Raw genomic sequence first — 10,519 nt, forward strand, 5'->3', positions numbered from 1 at the left:
GATGTACTCACCAATTTCCATCTGTAGTTCTCGGTGGTCACAGTGTCAGGTTTCCTGTTGATCTCCTATTTGTCTCAGTCCAGCAACTTCATGGTCTCTGCATGGCTTTTCAGCTGGCCAGTTGCAGCATCATGTTTGATCCACATCTCATTCCTCTTAGTAATAAACTCTTCACTGCTAACAGAGCTCTATACAGAATCTTTTAGAATAAAGTGAAAAGGGGTTTGTTGTGTGGCAGATTTCATTTGAAAACTTCAAAGAACAATCTGAGACAGCTTTTTTTCCCTTTACCAGAGAGGAGGGAGAGATAGAGACTGGGGAAGCAATTCCTTATGATCCCCGAGAAAGGAACAAGGTCTGACATGCAGTGACCTTCCTGCTGCTGCAGTGTCACCCAGTGACAGGAGCATCCCTTTTCTGCCACCAGAGGCTCAGGTGTATATGACTGGTTTGTTGTGCCATTTCCATTCTAACAGGAGTGAAGAAACAGGTCTCCCTTTTCTGAACAGACAATTTCCATGTTGATGTGCTTTCTGTGGAGGTCAGCAGAGAGATTTGCCCATTATCAGACCACTGGTGCACAAATCCTGCATCTGATCAGCCTCATAAAAACCCTTTTTGTAGTTTATTGAGCGTTTCCCCTTGTCCTGTTGCTGTTTGCCTGGGAGAAGAGCCTGACCCCAGCCTGACTACAACCTCCTTCCAGGGAGTTGTAGAGAGTGAGGAGGTCCCCCCTGTGCCTCTTTTTCTCCAGGGTGAGCCTCCTCACCCCCTCAGCTGCTACTCATAAATGAGCGTCTGAATAGAAGCTGGTTCACAAATGCCCTTAACAGCTTCTTTTTGATTTGCTCACGTGCCCAAGGAATGCAAAACCAAACACAAGGGCAGCTTGATTTAAATGCTGGGTTAGAGCTGAGCTGAGACCTTGGGTATCCCCAGGTGGGAGCACAGCAACAGAGAGAAAGGTGTGTCCCCAACCCCCAGCCTGTCTCGCCCAGCTCCGGTCTCCATGGTCTTTACTGTGAGGAAACAAAGGCAGTGGTGGAAACTTTGCAGAAGCAGTGTAGTAAGTCATAATTTATTACCACATCCTCCTTGAGCTCCCCAGTAGTTTTGATTGACTGCTGAGTGGCTCTTTTGACCTCGTCATCTTTCTTTTCTACAAAGTAGAGAAAAGGGGTTCTAGACACTGTAATGACTGAACATTAGAGTTGGGTTGTAATAAATTAAACTGGGCTCTATCAGTAAGTGGCTTGTTTAACTGGTCTGGCTTTTTATTTATTTATTTATTTTAATCTTCTATACTTTTGTTTCTCTCTGGGTTTCTTCCAAGGTTAGCCTGCTTATATTTCATTCTTTTCCTTTAAGTAGTTTTTCAGTTGCAGTTTTGATGTCATTCTTTAATGAAACTAAATATTAATCAATAATCTATCCAAGCAGCATTTAATGCATTTATAATTCAACATATCCATGGGAAAGAAAAAAACCAGAGAAAAGAATACTGAAAATAATCTCAAGAGGTCATCTTAGTCCATCTCTGCTCTACACCAGAATCAATTAGACCTAAGTACCCCTGACAGATGTTTGATTTGTCCTTAAAAACCCCAGTAGCAGAAATACTCTGTCTCTGCAAAGCTCAGACAACTGTATCCAGGGTTTTACTGTGTGAGCTGTCAATGCTTTCTTGGGGCCTTTTTTTTGTATTAAATCTGTTCTGTTCTCAGTTATTTGTCTCAACAAGTGATCAAGGAGGAGAGCTTATGTCTTGCTATGAATGTTTATTTATTTGATAGCTATTATAGGCAACACTACTATGTCTTCTCTTACATTTGCACATTTTAAATGGAAAAACTGCACATTTTTTCTTTTTTTTTTAATAATTTTTAATGAACCCCTGGATCTCAAAAGAATCTACATCTTCTTCTAAAAGAGATGATCAATACCAGACACTGGACTCCAGCTGTGTCCTGTATCAAAGCCAGCTAGAGGTGAGAACTTCACACCTTAAGCCTTTCCAGGCTACCTGTCTTTTCATAACAGACTGGTCTGACAGTTGCCTTTTTCATTGCTACAAATCTTTATTGACTTATTTTCAACTTTTCAGCTTTAATTCTATTTATCACTGTCTAAATATCTCCCTCATGATGAATTTGTACAAACGTTTCTACCAAAATGCAAAATTGTGGATTTTATAAAAAGATATTATTAGCTTATCTTCCCCCAAATTAAATCTCTAACTTCCTAAAATAATTCTGAAATCCACTTTTGCCCTGCAGAGGGTGCTCCGGCTCTTATCATGTTTGTCATCTGCACATATGATAAGCATTTGTTCTATCCTATCATCTCAGTCCTTAAGGAGAAAACAGATCAATTCCAGTATGAGAACAGACCTCCCACAAAGTAACAGGAACCATTACTTTATTTAGTCAGTAAAGCACAGGTAACAATTACCCAGGATGATTTTTCCACCTGCTTTTGTTCAGCCTGAAAAAGAGACAACTGAAGTGACGTACAATAAAGGTGTGTAAAATCACACACATCTTTTGCAGAAGAAGATGAGAAGACAACACTGTTTCTCATAGCATAAAAACTGCAGACAGCAGGTTTAAAACAAAAGAGAATTATTATCATTATGAAATAAATTATATAAGTTCTTAGGGAGGATGAATGTGTATGTGAGCCAAAAGAATCAATCAGTGATAGGAGAATATTGCACTGAAGATCCAGCATAGCATAAAATTCCACCAAAAGCTATTTAAATGCAGATATCATCTTCAGCCAGAGAAGTTCCTGACATCCCATTTGTCATGGAGATTATAGAGTAGAAGGGTCATTCTATATTTGACTGTTCTTATATTACTTCTCCCAGCAGGACTATTGATCACTGCAGAAGGCGGAATCCTGGTAGGGCCAGCACTGAGTCTTACCCAGTACAGCTATTTTGGGAACTGAAGCTGATTTGAGCTTCATTCACCTATTCCTGATGTGCACTTAAATATAATCATGGATGGCTCTGAGTGGCCAAAAAAAGGTCTGATTTGATGTATGTGCATCACTCAGCATAATGAAGTCTCACCTTGATTAGGGCCAAGGAAAGACAAGTCACAAATTAAATGACTTTTCACTGGAAAAATACATCTCTTCTGTTTTGCTGCAGAAGGTAAAAACACAGAAAGGGAGAAGAGGAACAATCTATACAGACTGGGAGAGCTGAAGAACAGAGAGACAAGATGATACCAAGGAAACAAATCTGTACAAAGGAATGAAACTGGGCTCAGCATGTGCCGTAACACCAGGACTGAACCCACTTCTGTACAGGACTACAATGTCAAATATGCTGCACTACATGTTTTTGTTCCCTCTGAGACTCCGAAGTCGGGTAAACCTGTCACATCCACTCCTGTGATCAAAGACTAGAAACATCAGAAAAACTCAAAGTGTAAAGTATAGATGTTTGGATATTCTCATGAGCTTTTTTTTTTAAAGGACTGTTGCAGAAGAATGAGTAAAAAGAATAAAAACCAAGTAAAATATGGAGAACAGATGAAATGGCTCCCTTGGCAGAAACAAGTGTGTGAAGCAGGCAGAGAAAGGTGATCTAAGTCTCATTTCTATGGACTACTTTGATATTGTGCATCATTGTAATGCTACAAACAGAGCACAATGAGCTTGATCTGACTCCTGCAAAGGAATTTATTCCCCTCACACAGACCACCTCCATGAGACAGCATTCAGCCAGAATCATTTCAAAGATGAAAATAGTGCAGAGCAAGTACAAGAAAATACTGAAAGCTCTGAAAGAAAAATGGGGAACAAAAGGCAGTTTCAATTTTTTCATCAAAATAGGAGGAAAAAAACCAAAGCAGAAAATAGTTAGAAAAGGAGAAAATGTTACAGTGTGTCACTGACTGAAAATAAGGTTACAATTGTTTTTTCGATTTGGTTCTGTCCCAGACACAAGGGAAAAAGCAATCCTCTGATTGCACTGTATTATATGTGGGAAAAACTCTTTTAGAATCGATCATGTTAAGAAAAAACAGAGTGAATACCAAGGTATGCTTAGTATCCCTTTTGTATGTTCTGCACAGCTCAGCTGTCACAAAAAGTATGGGAATGAGTCCAGCATAATGGTTCACTTAGCAGGAACAGTCTCATCCCTGATTTTTAGGGAAGTTTGAGGAGTTACATGACCAAAGCTGCCCTGTGTGATGTGGGAGCACAACCTCCCCACCAGCAAAACAAGAACAATCCTCAGGGCCTGCTGTAAATCTGCCTTTCTAAGGTCAGACGTATAAGGAGGATATTTCCTGCACTCCTGGCACCCAGTTTATCCTGCCTCAAATCAGACTATTGACCAGGAGTCAGACAGTTTCCCTGGGGATAGTGCATATGTTGAAGACCAAAGGAGCACTCAGAATCTTTGAAAGCTGCTTAGTTCATATCCAGCATTTCAGTGCCCTGCTTTCTTTGGGAAATAAAGCTCATCAGTGTTTTAAGGAACACTAAGTAGCCTTGGGTGATGTCTTGACCACCATCACTCACTCCAGTAGATTTACAACAACAAGAACTCAGAGGAAACTTAGACCAGTGTCTAAAATGGGGAAGGCTGGATGATGAAGGAATCCTGGGATTGTGGGAATGCAGTATCAGTGGAGGGAAGAAGGAGTCATGGGGCTTGGCTAATGGAGGCAAGAGTGGGAAGATGAAAGTGGTACATGATGATTGGAGTCAGGACTTTGGATGGTAGGAATGCTGTAGAAGAGCAGCTGGAGTGGCCATGGGATGGGGGGAATGTGGCTCCCACCCAGTGCTGCCTAATGCCAGTTTGGCAGAGCTTTTAACGGACCAACCTCTTGTTTGATATGTACAGGTCTGGAGAAGAAGTTATGAAGTTAAACCAGCTTTGGACAGATGTGTGTAGAGCCACCACTAGTTAGATTTTCCCCATGTGCAATAAAATTTAACAAGAAAGCAAAGGAAGAAAGGAAAGAAGGAAGAAGTGCAAAAAACCCTATGAAAACTGCACATTCAGCTTTCCAGACCAGAAACTCAACCTCATCTTTGTTGACAAATCCCCTCACAGTTCTCCCACATCTGTCTGCCCCATTCTCTTACTGCTCACATAGTCCCTCCCAATCAACATCCTAATCTCATTCCCACTATTCCCTTGCATCCCAGCACACAAGACCACACCCTCAAGCTCATCCCACCTCTCATTGCTCCTGAAGTCTTTCAACATCAGCCTGCGGCCTCAGTAGTAAAAACTGTGAGACAATAAAAATACTTCTCTTACCTTTCCCAGTTTCTTATTGAAATTCTTCTCTCAAGCAATTTCGGATTGTAAAAGCAATAACTCAGAATTAAACTGAATCCAAACTAAAGTAAGCCAATGTAGACATATTTAGGAGGGTATTAAAAAGAAAAAATAAAAATTAATAGAAAATTTTCTGTTCTTATTCTCAGGTCCCTCATGTGAACATAAGCTACATATTTTGAGCTCTATTCCATTCAGGTATCTTTATTCATTAACTGCCTCTAATATATCTGATGAGAATAAAACCTGAAAAGAAGTCAAGGACTTACAGAACTAGTAGGATTTCTACTATCAGGTCTTAAATGACAAGCCCAGGAATGTTTGTGGGGAGAGGTAATATTTTCTATAGAAAAAGCACAGAAGAAGAAAGTAGATGCTTTTAGTAAGATAAGTTTTACAGCAGCAGGTCTACAGGATAAAATGGGGAAGCTTGAGCACAGATTTATACTTGTTCCTTGGATTGTGTATTTCTGTGTTTTACAGGATGCACTCAGATAAGGGATACTTGTTTTCTTTTTTTTATCTCCTATACAAACCAGTGGTCAGGCAAGAAGCATCAGCCCACTTACAGAAGCATTTGAAAAAAGAAATCTGATACAGAAGAGGAGAATACATCAAAGAGAAAAAGAGGAATAAGAGGCCCCAAGATCTTACTAGACTTGCAGCAAGAAAATACAGAACCAGAAATCCATATTGACCAGGCTTTGGGAGCATGTGGCAAATCCTGTGATGGGAAAAAAACCCAGATACTTTCTTTAACTCAACCCAACCGAGTTGTTATAAAAATACAGCACATAAAAACAAAAACAAAAAAAACCAAAAAAAAAAGAAAAAAAGGGAGAAAACTAAAAGAAAGACAGTGCTTCTGTTACACTCAGGCTCTGAAATTCTTGGCCTACAGCTCTCTGATCATCACCACATTCTGACTGTTTGGATCCTTGAAACATGTGTATGGTCATCTTCCCTAGGAAAAATGTTTCTGCTAAAATTACTACTCAGAAAAGTAAAGCCAAGGCATTTATAACTGCCTACAAGATCAAGGGCCATGGCCGGATGCTGGCTGCAGCTCATTTTTTACAGTAATTACATTGTTAATTAATGGCAATATTAATTTCAGGAAGACATTAATGAATTAGTTCTGCCATCAAGAAAAATTGCAGAATTCGGAGCAATGATTTTTCCCAAGTTTCCAGGAACTCGTGTTTTCTTCTTAGTAGGAATTCTTAGATCAGGTTGTACAGGGAAATGGGTCACATGGGAAGAGCTTCAGCTTTGTCCACATGACTTTGGTCATACAACCCTTCAGATGGCCTGTGGCAGAGCAGGAGAGAAGCAACTGTGGAGCCAGCTTGGAAAATGCTAAATTGAGGATCTTCACACTGGGCAACATGGGTGTAACACAGACAAGCCCATAGGATATAGAATCATAGAATCACAGAATCGATTGGGTTGGAAAAGACCTTCGAGATCATCAAGTCCAACCCTTGGTCCAACTCCAGTCCACTTACTAGATCATGGCACTCAGTGCCACATCCAAATATTTGGATTATTTTGCTTGTTCACATAGTTTTTGATGCTATTAATCTCAAGTAACACACAGAAAAATCTCTATGCCATAGCAAAAGTCTCACCAAGGTGGAATTTACTTGGTAACTTTTGGTACATTCTAGAGTTTAACAGTACATATTAGGAAAAATTTCTCCCCTGAAAGGGTTGTCAAGCCCTGGCACAGCTGCCCAAGCCAGTGGTGGAGTCCCCCATCCTTGGGGGTATTTAGAAGATGGGTAGATGTGCCATTTGGGGACACAGTTTAGTGGTAGGCTCAGTAGCACTGGCTTAACAGAAGGACTGGGTGATCTTGGAGGGCTTTTCCAACCCAAATGGTCCTGTAAGTATTCCAGCTGATAGGATGGTGACAGCATGTGCAGGGAGAAATGACTGACTTTCCTACCATGCAGATTGCTAGAACATCAATATAACTCTAGTCCAAAGGCTGTGAATATTTGTTCCCTGACAGCTAATTCAGATTAATTCCAGCTGTCCTTCAAGGCTTTACTGTGTGCCCACTGAAGAGTTTCATTATATATTTGACATACTTTATAAATTTTGGCTGGCTCTTCTTAAATATTGGGGGAAAATTTTTCCAGCAAACACTGATGCAGGTTTAGCAAAATGATCAAATCAAATTATCTACTACACCTTACTTATTTTCTGAGAGTGTCTATCTTTTTAAATTCTTTTTTTCCCCAGTTGCTTGCTTTTTTCTTTCAGTTTTGCTATGAGAATTAAATACAGCCCATAAAAATAAAACAGACTATGTGAAAACAAATGAAATTTCCCAAACAGCAGATAATGAATCCCTTTACTGCCACTGGTGGTACTTTCCTTTTTTAAAAAGATTTCCTAACATTTCTATGAGACTACTTGTTTTCTAGCATCTCTGAGATTTCATAGTCAAAACTATAAAAATTAGAAAAACTACAACCTACAGAGAAAGAATACTGGGGAACAATGGTTAAGGCTGTATTTATTGTTCTTAGTGACTAAAAGAGTTTAACAAAATAATCAATGCAGCTTGGTAAGGAAAAGCTGAATAAAATGAATCCTTGCCCATCCATACGTTATCAATAGTAATTTACACACCATAAAGCATGACATGTACCAGTACTTGTGATAAGACCATCTAAGACCTTCCATTCCAAGGAAGAACCTTTCAGTTATTTCTATTATAACTTTTTCAGAGTTTTACTTTTTTCTGATATGGTTTTTTTTTCCACCAGTTTCATTAAAAATGGAAGGGCTGCCTGCAAGCACTAGAAGAACAAAGAAAGCAGGGCAGGCTTCCCTGAAGAATGGGCATTGTGATTTATTTTTGAATAGCTCCAGCAGAATGGCAGAAGGTGACAGGAACATGAAAGCTGGCAGTGAGAAAACAAATATCTCCCAAGTCTCTGTTGGAGCAACTCTCAAAGAGAAAGATGGATCTCTAGCCCAGCTCCTGATTCAGAATTATTCTAGTGTCCCTTTTTTAACTGCAAACTATGATTTTTGATGAGGAATTTGCCTCAAGTTGTGGCAGGACAGGTTTAGGCTAGATATTAGGAAAAATATCTTCTCTGAAAGGGTGGTCAGGCATTGGAACAGGCTGTCCAGGAAAGCAGTGGAGCCACTAACCTTGAAGGGATTTAAAAGACATGCAGATGTGGCACCCGGGGACACGGGTTAGTCGTGGGCTTGGCAGTGGACAGTTGGACTCAATGATCTTAGAGGGCTTCTCCAGCCTTAAAGATCCACATTTCTGTGACCCTTGTCTGCAGCAGGTCCTTAAAATTAAATGCTGAAAGGGAAACTCCCTCTGCCAGTGTGCAAAGCTGCAGAGTTTTCCCCAAGCAGCTCAGCAGGGCTGCAGAGGGCAGGCAGCAGCAGCAGCCTCTGCTGTTCCACAAAAAAGATCCTAAAAATCCAGCTTGCTGCTGCAGCAGAGGGTTGCCTGAAAACATCATTGTCTACCTGCAGGGGTGAGGGCCAAGCACTGCTCACTGTGTTTTGATAACATTTCTGTTGCCCTTAATCACCTTGCCAGTGTGATTTTCCATACATCCCACGGTGCAGGATTCTATCTTTCCAAAGGGTTTCTTTGATTCTCAGGCAGGAATTCAATTCCATAAGCAATGCTTCCCAGTGCAGACTGCAGCTGATCTTATGCAGCTGATCTTCATGTGCAGCAGTAAAAAGGGCTAAAAAATAAATTAAAAATATGCAGAAGCTTCTTAGCTCTAAAAACCCATATAGAAATACAAGATAATGCATTAAGGGATTGATTCATAATCTTTAATTCTCTACTCTTGGTGCTGTCAGCTGGTAAGGGATAGCTGTGATTCTAAGACAGTAATATCCCTGAAATCACACACTCATTTCAGCAGTTTAGTCTTACCACATTTTCCCTGAGTCATCTGCATTTATCAATGAGAAGAAGCCTGCTCTGTTCTCACTGAGAAACTGCTCTTATTCATACTATTTATCTAAGAAACTCTTTAGACATACAGTAAACTGAAAAATATTACTCCTTTCTCCCCAAAAAAATTTCTGCACAACCAGCTCTTGTAGCCAGGGACAAGAAGCAGGATCACATGGCTTGAAATTCAGTATCTTTTCTCCCAGAAGAGACACTGATGTGTGGAAGGGAAGAGCCTGCATGGAGGCACTGGGGATGAAGCTCCTCTGTGCAGGGGCATTGTACTACAGCATCTCTTCTGCTTTGGAGGTAACAGTTGCATTAGGGCACATCCAGCACTGCAAAAATACTTTGGGAGTGCAGGATGGGAGCAACAAGTCCAAACAACTGTTTGACTGCAAAGCAGCCACTGTGCTGCAAGCAGAGAGAGGTGAGGGAGGGAACTGCCCATAAGAAAGCAAACAACAAACATCAAACATAGCTAGGGAAAAAAAAAAGAATAAAAGAAAAAAGGAAAGATCTGTTTCTTGATGAAATTCAAGCTGATCTAACTCTATAGTATTCCAAAAGGGCCAGTCACACTCTCCCTGGCTCCCCTGCCACATCTCATCCCTTGTCCTGTGCCACCATGAACAGTCATGCAGCCTCATGGTTAACTGGGATAAAGAATTCCAACTCCCTTGCTTCTTCCAAGAAGAAGAAACCCTAACATTCACCTAGGTCAGCTCCATGACCAGTTTGTTTTCTGACTACAGTGCAAAGAGAAAGGTGGTGGCAGAATATGCCTTGGCCATTTTAAAAGTCAAGATGTACCTAAGAAAAAAGAGAAATAGAGCTCAAATTTTATTTCATCTGGATTTGAGCTAAGGCTTTAGCCTCCCATCATAGCCAGTGGAGAGGATGAGGAAATTCCAGCTCATGATGAGCTTCAGCCCAGAGAAAAGAAGACTCATGGGAGATCTTATCGCTCTCTGCAGCTCCCTGAAAGGAGGGTGTAGCCAGGTGGGAGTCGGTCTCTTCCTCCCAAACAACAAGGGACAAGACAAGATGAAATGGCCTCAAATTGTATAAGGGGAGGTTTAGATTTGATATTGTGGGAAATTTTCTTCCTTGAAAGGCTGGGCAGGCACTGGCACAGGCTGCTGAGGGAAGTGTTGGAGTCACCACCCTTGGAGATATTTAAAGATATGTAGATGTGGCACTTGGGGTCAGGGGTTAGTGGTGGACTTGGCAGTGCTGGGTTAGTGGTT

Source organism: Pithys albifrons, chromosome 6, assembly GCF_047495875.1.
Source record: "Pithys albifrons albifrons isolate INPA30051 chromosome 6, PitAlb_v1, whole genome shotgun sequence".
Classification (NCBI taxonomy): Eukaryota; Metazoa; Chordata; class Aves; order Passeriformes; family Thamnophilidae; genus Pithys; species Pithys albifrons.